The sequence below is a fragment of the Marmota marmota genome, unplaced genomic scaffold (genome assembly GCF_001458135.2).
Source record: "Marmota marmota marmota unplaced genomic scaffold, marMar, whole genome shotgun sequence".
In the NCBI taxonomy this organism is placed as follows: Eukaryota; Metazoa; Chordata; class Mammalia; order Rodentia; family Sciuridae; genus Marmota; species Marmota marmota.
This window is the reverse complement of record NW_025999960.1, coordinates 9,795,576-9,809,795: the sequence shown is the minus strand read 5'-3', so window position 1 is coordinate 9,809,795 and position 14,220 is coordinate 9,795,576. Positions and strand designations below refer to the sequence as shown.

Sequence of the window (14,220 nt, the reverse complement as noted above, 5' to 3'; positions counted from 1 at the left end):
TTTATTTTGAGAAGTAATGTATCTAGAGCCATGTAATAAGAGATCATTCTTAACCAGAATTGGAGACAATATAGACATTTTAGGCAAATTAAATAGGCATTTTAAAATAAATGTTGTTGATATTTAGACTTTTATTCTTTTAATCTATTCTCAAAGTTACTACAGCAAGAGAAACAAAATAAAGCACAAGCTTTTATGCCTGGATCCTATCACTTGCAACATGAAGATAATAAATATTTATTTCTTTCAAATAAAATTTTTATTTTCTTGAGTTAGAAAGAAAATAATGGTACTTTTATTTGAAACATATCCAAAGACCATCAACCTATATTATGCAACATTATCTAAGTCAATAAACATTAGTCTGTGACAGGTATGATACCACACAGTGGGCCACAGGCATGGTGATGTGTGATGCCCACCTGCATTAAAAACCACAGCAGTCAATGTATCATTGTCACGGGTACCACCAGGACCTGTGGCCCATGGCAAGGGGAGCACACAGGGTAGGAAAGTTGACTCCTCTCATAAAGAGTCTTTCTGGGGGAGATGACGTTTGTACCAGCCTATGAAGGACGACTAGAGTTTCTCCCAAAAGAACACAGGGAAAGAGCAATTGATATTGCAACCTGGATGAGCAAAGGGCATGTGAAACACAGATTTAAAATGTTCTCATCATTCTGGACTGGAGAAGGAGGCAAAGATGAAAGAACTAGTATTTATTTTTATAGGCAGAACTGTCTTCTCCTTTAGTAAGAATCCAGTGGCTCATTTGTTTAGTAATATACATTTATAATGAGCAATGTGTCGAGATTATTGGATTTATTATGAAAATTATTCTTTGATCAAAAAATCTCAAGGTAGAGATATTAACAGAAGAGGTAATAAGATACTTGTGCTAAAATTTTTAAAAAATAGTTACATAATGAATTGTGTTTAAATTTGGGGAGTGCACAGCAATTCAGATTTCACCTGTAGAGGGGCAGAATATTGATTTTGAATTTATTTTTAAAATCTATTTTCTGCAAGTTAATTTTTACATAGGTAAGTGATTTGTTTTCCTTTTTAAATGCCTTTGTTGTTATTATGTAGACAATAAAGCTTAGTTTACAATATAAATAATTTGGATACAAAGTACCATCTGCTAGCAGATAGGAGCACCTACAGCAAATCCTCCATATCGAAATTGTAAATAAATGCTTTTTATTATGCAAACTTTCCTTATACAATATGAGAGGATCATATAAACCAATGGCCTTTTAATTTGATGTCTTGAAGTGGACAAAATAAAAGACACATGTGAGCTGAACTGCCATTAGGAAATTCACAGGACACTTCAGATATGGACATGTGATCAAAAATGTTTGTATTTTGGAAAAATAGAGAAGAAATTTCATTGCCCAAGTCCTGACCTCATTTTCATTGTGCCTATTGCACGTGGACAATCTAACATCAGAAGTTCCTCTGAGCAATCAGGTTAAATTGTGCAAAGGCAAACACCACCACATTCCTACCCAGTGTTCCCTGTTTAATTCCACAAAGAGTTCTATTTCATGTGGTTTTAATTTTAAGCTCTGCCTCTTTGAATGCTATTTCCTTTCTTTTGGATTTCACCAAGGTCAAAGGAATCTCCAGCAAACAAAATATGCAAACGTCCAGTGGAGTCCTGGAAACCTGCCCACCCAGTGTCTAAACAGTCTAAGTCTAAAGTTAATGAGTTCATTCCGTACACTTCCAAGTCAACATCAAAATCCAAACAGTCAATAGCAATAGCATGTTTTATTAAAGATGCTAAATGTGATGACCTCAGCTGACATGTCTCCTTTTGTTCTGGCTCCAGAGGTCATTCAAGGGGGTGATCAGTTTCTAAACTTCAATCTCTCAACAACATCTGTGTTAGTCAGCCTTGAGTCACCGTGATAAAGACCAGAAATGGTCAGCTTATAAAGCAAAAAGGGTTATTTTGGCTCATTATTTTGGATATTGCAGTCCATGATCAGGGGAACTCAAAACTTTTAGGTCTTTCTTGGTGAGGCAACACATCAAGAGAATGGGGTGGAGCAAAACCACTTACCTCATGGCTAGGACATGAAAATGAAATAGAGAAAGAGGTGGGGGTCCGGAACTCCTTCAAAAGCAAACCCTCAATGACTCAACATTTCCCAACTAGGCTCCCCTTGTTAGATTCTACCACCTCCAGGACCAAACCTTTAACCAAGCCTTTGGGGGACATTTAAGATCCAAACTATGGCAGCATCCAAACTAAAGAGACACTAATTCACCTCCCTACACAGCCCACCATTCCTGATAATAGATCTTAACATAATGATACCTTTCCAGAGTGGCAAAGGCAAAATACAACCTCTAAGATTCTCATGCCAGCCAGGTAAAACTTACACAGATTTTTATAGAGACTACAATCTCAAGAAATAATTTCTGTCTTCTATGCATGGCCCCCTCATAAGTAATCTTTTACTTTTTTTCACTCCTTAAAGGCTTATGGTGTTCAATGTCCAGAAGAACAAATATCAGGTATGACCCCTGCTTTGCAAGGCCTTCAGCAAAATTTATAAAAGTCATGCCTTGGGAAACTGAAGCATACAGTTACTAATTACCAGATAAAGAAATTATCAGGATTCAATTTTCAAAAGAGCTACCCAATTACCCACATTCTTTGCTGCCTCATTATGAGCTCACATATGTTGAATAATTATAATTTTATCACTGAATTAAAGCTGGACTTACTATTATAATTGCAATATATTAAAGAGCTTCTCTCACCATGAATTTTATAAGTAGGTTTCAAAGATACTCAGAAATCTGGTTCTTGCTTCCCTGATAGCAAATAATACATGGAATTTCATTATAAAACCTTCCATTTATATACTGCTACTTTACTTGGGTGTCTTTTTGTTGTTTTTGTTGTTGTTAAATGTTTATGAAGGTTAAATCTCAGCCGCAGGCTCCGACTCAATTACTCACTCTTTATCATTTTCTCAAAAAGTTATGGAGAAACAGCCTCCTGGAAGTTATTAAAAGTACATTTCTCAGTGTATGTTTCTGATATAGATGCTCCAGAAAACAATTTATTGTGAAAAATATTGGGCTCATTTGACTTATGAAAGCAAAATGTGTACTAATAACATGAAGAATTTTAAAAACATCAATGTTCCACTTCTATTACCTTTCAATATTTCTTAGATTTCCAAAATTAATTTATTCATCCAAGAAATATTTTTGATCACTTATGTCCCTGGCATTGTGCCAAGCACAGGAGACATTAAGGAAAGCAAGAGAATTTTGTACCTTGGTAGGTCAGAGGACCCTGCTGGTGATCTGAGATATGTTTAGGAAATAGATTACCAGGACTTGTTGACTTTTGGGTAGGGAAAGAGAGAAGTCAAGGACCCTCCCTCGGGTTTTGAGAGTTGACAAGAAGGAATCTGGTCCCATTCTCAAAGGTAAGAAAACAGTGAGGGGGGCTGGGGATGTGGCTCAAGTGGTAACGCGCTCGCCTGGCATGCGTGCGGCCCGGGTTCGATCCTCAGCACCACATACAAACAAAGATGTTGTGTCCACCGAAAAATAAATAAATAAATATTTTTTAAAAAAAAGAAAACAGTGAGGAACAGATACAAGGAAGAAGGAGCAAGCTGAGCTTGAGGTACCTGCCATGTATCAGAACATCCATATCTAATAGGCAACTGAGATCAGGTAAGTTACTAGACGAGAGATACTATTTAGAAGGTGGACAAGACTGTGCAGGATGTGTAGGAAGGAGAAGAAAAAAAAACCTGTGAAATGCTAACATTGAAGGGAAAGATGGAGTGAGAGGAACATGAAGAAGCAGTTGAGAATAAATGGCCAGAAAGAAAGAGTGAGAAAAACTCCAGAAGCACATAGAGTCACAGTTACCATAGATACTCATATTCTAAGAAAGAAGAATTGAGAGCCAAGTGAGTCAGGGATTGAAGAAATATCCACTGTAGGTAACATTAAGAAATCAGGCTTTGGGGAGGCTAGTGTCAGTGGATTAGGAAGTCAACAGAAAGTAAAGGGCCCAGTGATTGCAGATGCTTCTTCCAATACAGAGCAGCCTCCTGGAAGAAACACGGAGCAGAAGGGATGACAGAGAAGGAGGGGGTCTGGAGTTCCCTTTTTTTAAACCCTATAGGAAAGACTAGGGTTTAAAAGACTAGTTTTGTGTTAAGGGTGTCACTTGCAACGGTTTAGCCACTCCTGGCAGGGAATGTGTAGAAGAGAAGAGGTTTGAAATAAAGCATGAAAGAGCACAATGTCACTGACCAAACATAAAGAGATGCTTTCAACAATAACGTGAGTTGGTCATAAACAAATAACAGGCTTTCCACCAAATCTGGCATTACAATATCTCCATGAAGCTGTCACTTTCTGGTCAATTACTAAATTACTTATACACACAAATTAGATTTCCTTCCATAGAGGGATTTGAGGTAATTAACAGCAAAACAATAACAAAAACTACAACTATTATTACAAAACTGTGAATTAGATGTGGGGATTTGGGTAAGCAGAATGAAGGTGAAAGAAGAATAAAGCCAGGTGAGATGAACGTTTGCTAGCAACGAGTTAAATTTTGACTCTGTACTGCCTAGCATCCAAAGACAGAAACACAGAACATCACAAGGCTTCCTCTACCTAAACCAAGACAGAGAGGAATTTCTCCCATTGTCTCATGAAGGTGAAACAGGGAGGGGAAACAATGCCATCCTTACAATAGTCAACAACTGATAAAGGGACAAATTCCAGACAGCTGCTCCTGAAAATGTGCCCTAACATATCCTAAAAGGAAATTATACCCAGGGGCAAGGAACTTTTGTTCCAGGAATTCAGAACTCTAACATCTGGTTTGACAGAAGGCCTAATTTAAAATATCATAGAGGAACAGAAAAGCTGCCTGTTCTGCAAGTATTCCTTCATAAATATTATTACATTTCATTTTGCTCAGCTAACAACTTTTTTACAATAAGGAATATACACCAGAGAATTTAAGGTGATATTTTATCACCTTAAGTACTCTTGAGTGCAACCAGGAATGCTGGCAGCCAGTCAGTCATGGAGATTTTGCCAAAAACATCTCTGCTGTTGGGCAGCGGAGATGGGGAATCCAGGAGTTGGCATGGCTAGGGTGATCTGAATCCTGGATTACCTGGGGCAGGCCTCTCTTATTCTGCCTATTGTCCTGGCATAATTATAAGTGATGCCTGGTCTACTCTAAATACATGCCTATTTGTATAACAAGTTAGAAGAACGTCCTGGTGGTCACTCTTAAAACTGTTCACTTCTGGCAAGTCATCAGTAATATACTCTAAACTCTTAGTTTGGAATCCAAAAGCTGGACTCTACTCTTTTGTCAAGTGGATATATAGAGTTGTAGGGTCCATCAGAGGTAAATAAAACAACACTCTGAAACAAAGAATATGATGTAGAACAGATTTCTAAAAGAAGGACTCAAAACTGAGGAAGATGCAGAAACAGATAGAGTCTGTGACCAGAAGCTAGCCTCAGGGTATCAATCTAGAGTGCCTTTAGATCCTATCTGAAACAGACCAGAGGCTGAGCTTGGAAAAATGATCAAGAGGCTGAGAATGAGCCCCACAACACAATCCTATAATACTGGAGATTAAAGATACTCGTATCTGGGAATTTGAGTAAAGACAACTAGGAAATACACATCAAATATCTTTAAAATGTTCAAACTATTTGACTTCATAAAGCTTCATCTAAGAAATGAATCTATAGCAATGTTATGCTCTCAATATGCATGGATTTTCATCAAAGAATTATTTACAGTAACAAAAAATGTAAACAAAGTAATTTTCCAGCTACATGAAATTTTAAATTAATTATGATGCATACAAATGATTGAATTAAATGATTAGAGAATTTAGAATCATTTATAAACAAAATATATCTCACTCTTTTATTTATTTTTTCATTGTATACAGTTGCAGCACAACTTTTCATTTCTCTGTGTACACGATCTAGTGTCGCACCATATGTGCAGTCATATTACTCTTTTATTATTTGCTTCAACAGACATAAAATCATTTTAATTGCTATAAAAGTATCTAAATGCCTATTCTCAATTTCTGTACTGATCTTTATGAAAAGTAATAACAGATAGTTTTTGGTTGGCCAAAGTTTCAAGCCCATGTTTCTGAGTGGTACCGAGCTAAAGTAGATGAGCATACAACTTCCCAATCATTCTGCCTATCTCAGGTTTTTTTATTTTCCCTTCTATCCAGTTCATTCTTCACTCTATTTTCCTTCCCTCTTGTGGAAAGAATGCATAACATGAGATCTACCCTCGAACACATTTTTAAAGATTTGGAAAAAACATTTTTAATTATAGGCACAATGTGGTTCAGAAGATATCTAGAATTTCTCCATCTTACATAGCAAATTGTTCAGTGGTTACATTGAACATCATTCCCCCCTTCTTCTAGTCCCTGGAAACCAACATTTTACCTCTGCTTCTTTAAGTTTGACAACTTTAGATACTTTTTAAAGTAGACCTTTAAAAAGTATCTAAAATTGTTCATCCTAACAAACTCAGAAAAGCATAGAAATCAATTTTAGTTCATGATTAGACAGAGTCATACATTACATTTTCTTGTAATGCCTTGGTCTTGCTTTGGTATCAGGGTAATTCCATAAAAATGAATTTAAAAGTGTTCCCCCTTCTTCATTTTTTTGGGGAGGGAAGAGTATGAGGACGATTGGTGTTGATTCTTCTTTAAATGTCTGACATAACTTACCAGAGTCATCATATCATAGGCTTTTTTTTTATTTTGTCCTGTGGCTAGCTAATTTCCCTTAGAATAATGTCCTCCATGTTCATTCATGTCATCACATGCAGAAGAATTTCTTTTTATTAAGTCTGAATTATACTCCATTGTATGACTATACCACATTCTCTTCATCTGTTCATCCATTGATAGATATCATCTTTTTTTATCAATATAGTATTCAGTATAAAAGTCTTTGACCTTCTTAGTTAAGTTTATTCATAAGTGTTTTGTTTTGTTTTATATTATTCCAAATGGGGTTATATTTGAATATAACTATTCAAATTTCCTATTTGAATAGTTCATTGTTAATGTTTGGAAATGCAATTAATTTTTCTATGTTGATTTTGTATCCTGCAAGTTTACTCAATATGTTCTAACAGTTTTGGGTGGAATTTAGGGATTTCTACATATAAGTTCATATTATATGCCAGCAGGGGTTGTTGTACTTCTTCCTCTCCAATTCTGATGCCTTCTGTTTCTTTGTCTTGCTTACCTGCTCTGGCTTGAATAGATTTGCTATGATGAATAGAAATTGGCAAGGGTGGACATCATTACTTTATTCCTAGTTGAGAGAAAACCATTTTTTTTCCCTCATTGGGCATGGTGTAAGAAAACTGTAGGCTTTATATATGTGACCTTTGCTATATGAGATAAATTCTTTCTATACCTAATTGGTTGAAAGCTTTTATCATGCAAGGGTGATGAATTCTGTCAAATACTTTTCTATATTTTTTTGAGATGATCACTTAGTTTTTATATTTTTTTCTGTCCACATATCACATTCATTGAATTGCACTTGTTGAACCATCCTTGCATTTCAGGGATAAATCTCACTTGGTCATTATGTATGATGCTTTTAATGTGCTGGTTTGATTTTTGTTGAGGATTGTTGTATCTGTGTTTGTCAAGAATATTAGCTTAAAGCATTCTTTTCTTGTAATGCCTTGGTCCTGCTTTGGTATCAGGGTAATTCTATAAAAATGAATTCAAAAGTGCTCCCCATTCTTCATTTTTTTGGGGGGAGGGAAGAGTATGAGGATGATTGGTGTTGATTCTTCTTTAAATGTCTGACACAACTCACCAGAGTCATCATATCATAGGCTTTTTTTTTTTTGGTTGGGAGATTTTGATTCCTCATTTAAACTCCCTCTTTGTTATTAGTCTGTTCAGATTTTCTGATTTCTTAAGATTCAGTCATTATAGACTCCATATGTCTAGGAACTTACCCATCTCTTCTAGGTTATGCAGTTTTTTTGGTGTACAATTTTTCACAGTAAAATGCATTATATTTTTGTATATTGTAATGTCTCCTCTTTCATTTTTGATTTTATTTATTTGAGTCTTCTCTCTTTTTCTCTATCTAGCTAAGGGCTTATCAGTTTTATTTATCTTTTAAAAGCTAACTCTTAATTTCACTGATTTTTTTCTATCATTTTTTTCTATTTTCTATTTTATTTATTTCTGCTTCTGTGTTCATTATTTTTTTCTTCTTGCTAAATCTTATGGTTTAGTTTGTTCCTTTTTCTTGTGCCTTGAGATGCAAAGTTAGACTAAGATTTTTCTTAATGTAGGTATTTATTGCTATAACTATCTCCCTTAGACTTGCCCTGACATTTACTAGTGATTCAGTAGGGCTTTAATAACTACAGATATTAGTGCATCATCAGGACCAGATTTACAAGTCAGCAAATTTCTGTGGCAATTTAGCACTTGGAAGACTGTTATTGCCAACAAAATTTTAGGATTATGATTCCCTTAGAACACTTTAGAAATAATGATACTTTATATTTATGAGTGGAATTGGCTTATATGGTATTCCACTATTTACATACTGTGCTAACTGACATTTTTTATGTTTTGGGATTATGATAAGAATTGGTAATACTAATATGAGCTTGCAGCAAGATTCTTAAGCACTTTATTGCCAAGAACAAAAATTAAGTAATGCTTGATGTTGTTTATTTGAAACATAATTTATTATATTTTATTCTCCAAAAACATACACATAATTCATGCAGTAGATGAACATAAAGATTTACTTAAATTTTGAGATTCTATGAATTTAATTTTGACATATAATAAATTTCTTTTGACTAGGATATGCAGAATGATTGAAAGAAATATTTTTGTGTAAAAATCAATTTTTATTGAATAGACATGTTTGCTGAATTCCATAATACATAGGTATTTGCAGAATGTTTTGAGATTTTGTTTTTAAAATTTCAGAGATACTTCAAATAGATTAATTCATAATCAAGTTATTTCTCCAAAGTAGTTTAAATGGTGTGCCAGGGAGACTCTGCTCACACACTGTCTTAATTAGTCTAAAGAATTAACATGACTTTATTTTTAGAAATTTTATAATTGATGTTTTATAAAACGCTAAATTTCTTTATTGTTTAATTCCATTTTCGTTCAATATGTAGTCATTCAAAAATGAAATCATCACAACTGATACAGTAGACATATTTAGCAAAGTTAGTACTTTTTTGGTTGATTTAGGGAAGGTTTTGTGTTTGAGAACATGTTTGTTTATGTCTTGTTACCATCTCATATGCCTAAATGTTCTTTAGCTTGCAAAACTGCAATGGAAAGTAATTCACATTTAATTACATTTCAACTAGTCATTCTTTTGCCATAGGAATCCATGAAATTAGCATTAAACCAAAGTGATTTGATATGAGTCTAGAAATACAAAAAGAACATTTTATGAAATTACCAGAATTATGGAATTAGCATTTAGTTCTGGAACCCAATACTTAAAACAATTGAATTAGATTACTTTTGCCATAGCATTGGAATTTAAAAAATAATATTGTAGACTTTTCCTATTCTACTATAAGACCACCATAAAACATCTGAACAAAAAAATAAAAGTTTAGCAAATCACTTTTGCATTTTACCTGTGAAATGTAAAGGCTCTAAAATATTAAAAACACCAATATTTTCTAAGCTGTGGAATCAAATACTCAGTTGATCCTCTTCAATATTTATCTAGATGGTTTGGTGTCCCCATTGCAGGATTACCACCTTACCTAGAAGCTAAGTCTATAGCATAAAATATTGGTATGTGACCCATTCCCATTTCTGAACACAAGGAAATTGTAACTCGTTTTGAGTCAGAAGAATTAAATGTTAACATCATTTTAACAAATCAGTTTCAAAATATTCCTAGGTCAATATTCTGGCAACCTAAACCTGCATATGTCTGCCTTTGTGAAAAAAACAAATATCACATCAATAAATGGTTAAGGATAATGATATAAGAACATATTAGGCTCCAAGATTTATAGCAATTAGAATAGAAGAAATAAAATGAGGAAATAACAATCATGTGATCACTCTCTACCACTGACCAGGTTAATTTAGGATAATAGAACATTATGTGTGCTGGGAATAAAATGGTAAACTATCGCATGAATTAATGAAATTGTGAATTTGCCAAAAAACTGAGGAACAAAACTCTGAAAGGCTGCAGCCAGAACATCAGGGCGGTAATTACTTGTGACTTCATCCTGTAGCACTTGAGGGGATGAGCAAGGCAGAGTCACTGAGAAGGATAAGAAGTCTTCACATCTGGCTTCCATGACTGGTAAGAATGAACTTATGGAGAGATCTATGATGCAACCATGTCTGGCAGTCACAGCCGTGAAGTGGGGCTTGTGGGAAGACAACATAGCCTTCATGTCTGACCACATGTCCTCCCAAGAACAATGGCTTTTGCTTTATTTCCAATTTCCAAATCTTCCAGTGATTCTCCCCACTAGCAAACTCTATGAAAGAACCATACAGGAAAATTCTGAGAAATATATCACCAGTCTTAGCTGGTTGGGTCAATTCAACACCCGTAAATATCACTTTATCTACTTTTTATTTTTAAACATGTATCTAATGTATGTCAAACATCTTTTACTAAATTAAAGGTATGAGGACATCCACAAGGGATGAAACACAAAGCCCCACAACATTTTATGCATCTCTAAGTGATACTTACTTGTTTTCTAGAGCCCTTCTTCTCCTCTTTTGATACCATGTAGCTTTGTACTAAGATACAGAGTTTATATTATTAATATACATTACATTATATTATATGGGAATTGAGCAGAGGAGAAGACTGATTAATATACACAAATATATTCATATCAAAGCAAGTGGAAAATACATGTGACTTCTATAGTCCTTGTTTGTGCAACAGTTCACATGGCTGTAATTGATATTAATATTATATATTTTTATTACTATTCTAAATTCTCTTTAGTGTCCTTGACTTCTTCATTTAGTCCTGATTCTTTGTCTGATGTGAAAGTCCATATCTTTGTCCCTGAAGGATTTATATCACCAACAGTTCTGTCTGGACTGTTGTACCACAGAATATGGGAATCTGAGAAGCACGAGTTCCAGACATTTTCATTGCTGGTCAGGACAGTTTCCCTTTGATAATCAGGATTGATCATCCCAACCACAATACGACTATTTTCATGCTGTTTCAGTGGCACAAGGATCCCTTAGTAACCAGGTGGCAGTCTCAACATCAAGTTCAGTGATACCATTATTGTGTCCCCTGGTAGAAGAATTTCTCCTTTTATGAACTAACATTTTTTATTTTTTTTTAATTTCAGTTGTAGTTGGACACATTACCTTTATTTTACTTATTTATTTTTATGTGGTGCTAAAGATTGAACCCAGGGCTTTGCACATACTAAGTGAGCACTCTACAACCCCAGCCCCTTATGAACTAACATTTCTAAGCAAGTGGTAATATAAGAACCAGAAATAGATTCGGGGGTGGGTCGATAAAACAAATAGCTAGAGGTGTTCTAGCTATCCTCTCCATTTAGTCCTATTTGGTTATTAACGATTCACTTTGGCAATTCCTACAAGCCTTAAATTGAAAATCAATTTGCATAGAGGGGCCTCACAGCCTAAGGGACCTGAAGCAGCACTTGCTTGATTCAGCTTAGCTCCCTCCTATATTACACGTCACTGAGGGTATGTCATGTCCTGGACAGTAAAGTGTGTATTTTCTATTGGCTCTCTTGCTCCACCATCCTTTCTCTTTCTTTTAGTTTTAAATGTTAAAATGTGAAACTAATACAGTAAAATAACAGCAAGCAAACCATTAATTAGATCCCCAAATTCCTACAGTCTAGCACTAGCTTTAGAGAAAATTCCCTAAAACAACAGTAGCCGTACATCACTCTATAATCATAATCTTTACATACTTAATATGAATTAATAAGAAACCGTTGCCTGAAAATTCATGTAAATGGGCTTCATGGGGCATCAGTAAATAAGAAGGAACTAAGAGAGCAATAGTCATAGCACAATAATCTAATCTCCTTCACATTTTAATCCAATCATCAATGAGAAAAGTTTAGGTAATTAGAGGAAAACACTTTCTAAATAAAAAGATCCAAGACGCTGGATGCATTGCTGAAAGAGAGGCTTGATGAGACCTGTCTATGTTTCCTAAAGAGGAGTCCTGTGTTCAGAGAGAGAGATGAACCAGGAGATTCAAAGAGTCCTTATGATTTCTAGATTTTTTTTTTCATGTTGTTTCTCATTTATAGAAAGGAAATGTTGTCCAGAGTATTTAGAAATACAATATGAACATGTAGCAGAATGAAGTGAAATCATTATCTCGTGCTCATGCTGGGGGGTGGGAGGGTGCGGGGAGGAAGATCTCTGGCTCATGAATGTTTTGCAAGGCACTTTCTCCCAAGTAGCCCTCTCTCTCCACCCCTCAAAGCACTACAAGGTAAGAATCATTAACTCCACGTTCCATGAGTGTCTATTCAAGTCACATAGCCAAAAGAGAAAGAAGAGGGCTCAGAGAACATGTATTGATAGCTCAATAATAAAATCTCTTGTCATTTCTATTAATAAAAGCTCTTATGAATGAAATGTATTCCATACTTTTTAATCAATATCAACATAATCTGACAAATGAACAATAGTTTAAGCCTGAAGCTTAAACAAGGACATTTGTGATTGACAAAAGAAACCTTTGCATCTTCTCAGAGATCCTGGTGGCAGCAGGATGGCATCTGCCAGCTGGTCATTCAGGTAGTCAAGCCATAAACTCCATTCCCAAGGTTCCTGACAGAAGAGACAGTCCCAAGCCCCACGTGCCCACAGCCTTCAGATCAACAGGACTATTTCTCACTGGTCTGCAATTTCACAGAATTCGAAGGGAAGTAAACCACCAGATTTGTTAATGCCTCACAGTCTAGCAGACACTATAGAAATAATAAAAACCTGCCTTAGACATACCGAAGGAAACTTGTGTCTCAAGAAGAAATTGGATTTATCCAACGTGGAGGTCCAGAGTAATCCCTGGCTGTGGGGCTGCTATTTGTCATCAGACAAGAGAATTATCTTTACAATAAAGGACATTAAAAATGGCAAACATTTGTACATTAAACAACTTTAATTAATAATATTCTGTAAAATAATGACATGGAAATATAGATATTTTTTAGATTGGAACACTGCATTTTCCTAATTTATATTTTTGTTGGCTTTTCCACAATCTTACTGAATTGCTTGTATACTTTATGCCTAATAAAGTATACATTTTTTAAAAAAAAAAATCTACAAAAATAATCGTGACAGTTTAACTTTCTCAATTTTGCCAGTGATGCAGAGGCATTGAGATATTGAGAAAGAGCTTGTGCTTTGGAAGACTTAGAATCCTCTGACAGGCATGAGCTATATTGCTCTAAGAAAGTTCTTTAACCTCTGTGGTGAGCCCCTGCTTCTTCTATATAAAAACAGAAAAAAATAACATGAAGCCTGGAGAAGTGTTTTTGAGTAGAAATTTCCGAATATACTATGTTTTTCTTTCTTTCCTTTTTTTAAATCTGCCTTTATTTGTCTATCCTTTACCTAAATCAGCAGCTTCAGCTTTTATTAAGACAAAGTGCAAGTCATCTTGTAATAGCATCAAATTTATAGCACAATTATAAATTGTAGGACAATGTAAGTAGAGACAATTCATTCAGGTCCTATGAACAAAATGTAAACAAATGCTTTGAATTCATCAGGAGAATCTGAAAAACAAAGGGTATCCTTTTGCTAAAGTGACTTTCCAATAGAAATATGATGGTAGCTTCACCTCATATGTAATTTTTAAGTTGTTCAGTAGCCACATTTGAAAAAGTAAAAAAGAAACTAGTAAAATTAATTTTAATAATGAAATTTAAACCCAATGTATCCAAATATCATAATTTTAAATTGCCATCAATATAATTATTGAGATGTTTTCCCTCTTTTTTTCATGCTATGTTTTTGAAACCTGTGGTATATTTCACATCTATAGCACTTCTCAGTTTTAGCTACATTTCAGGAATTCAGCAGCCCCTGGGTGCAGTGGCTCCCACATTGA

The 14,220-nt window shown here is 34.8% G+C and overlaps 1 pseudogene; it reads left to right on the top strand.

Annotated features, from left to right (window-relative positions):
* Positions 1-549: 549 nt before the first annotated feature.
* LOC107148701 lies at positions 550-13,166 on the top strand (annotated as a pseudogene).
* The last annotated feature ends 1,054 nt before the right edge of the window (positions 13,167-14,220 follow it).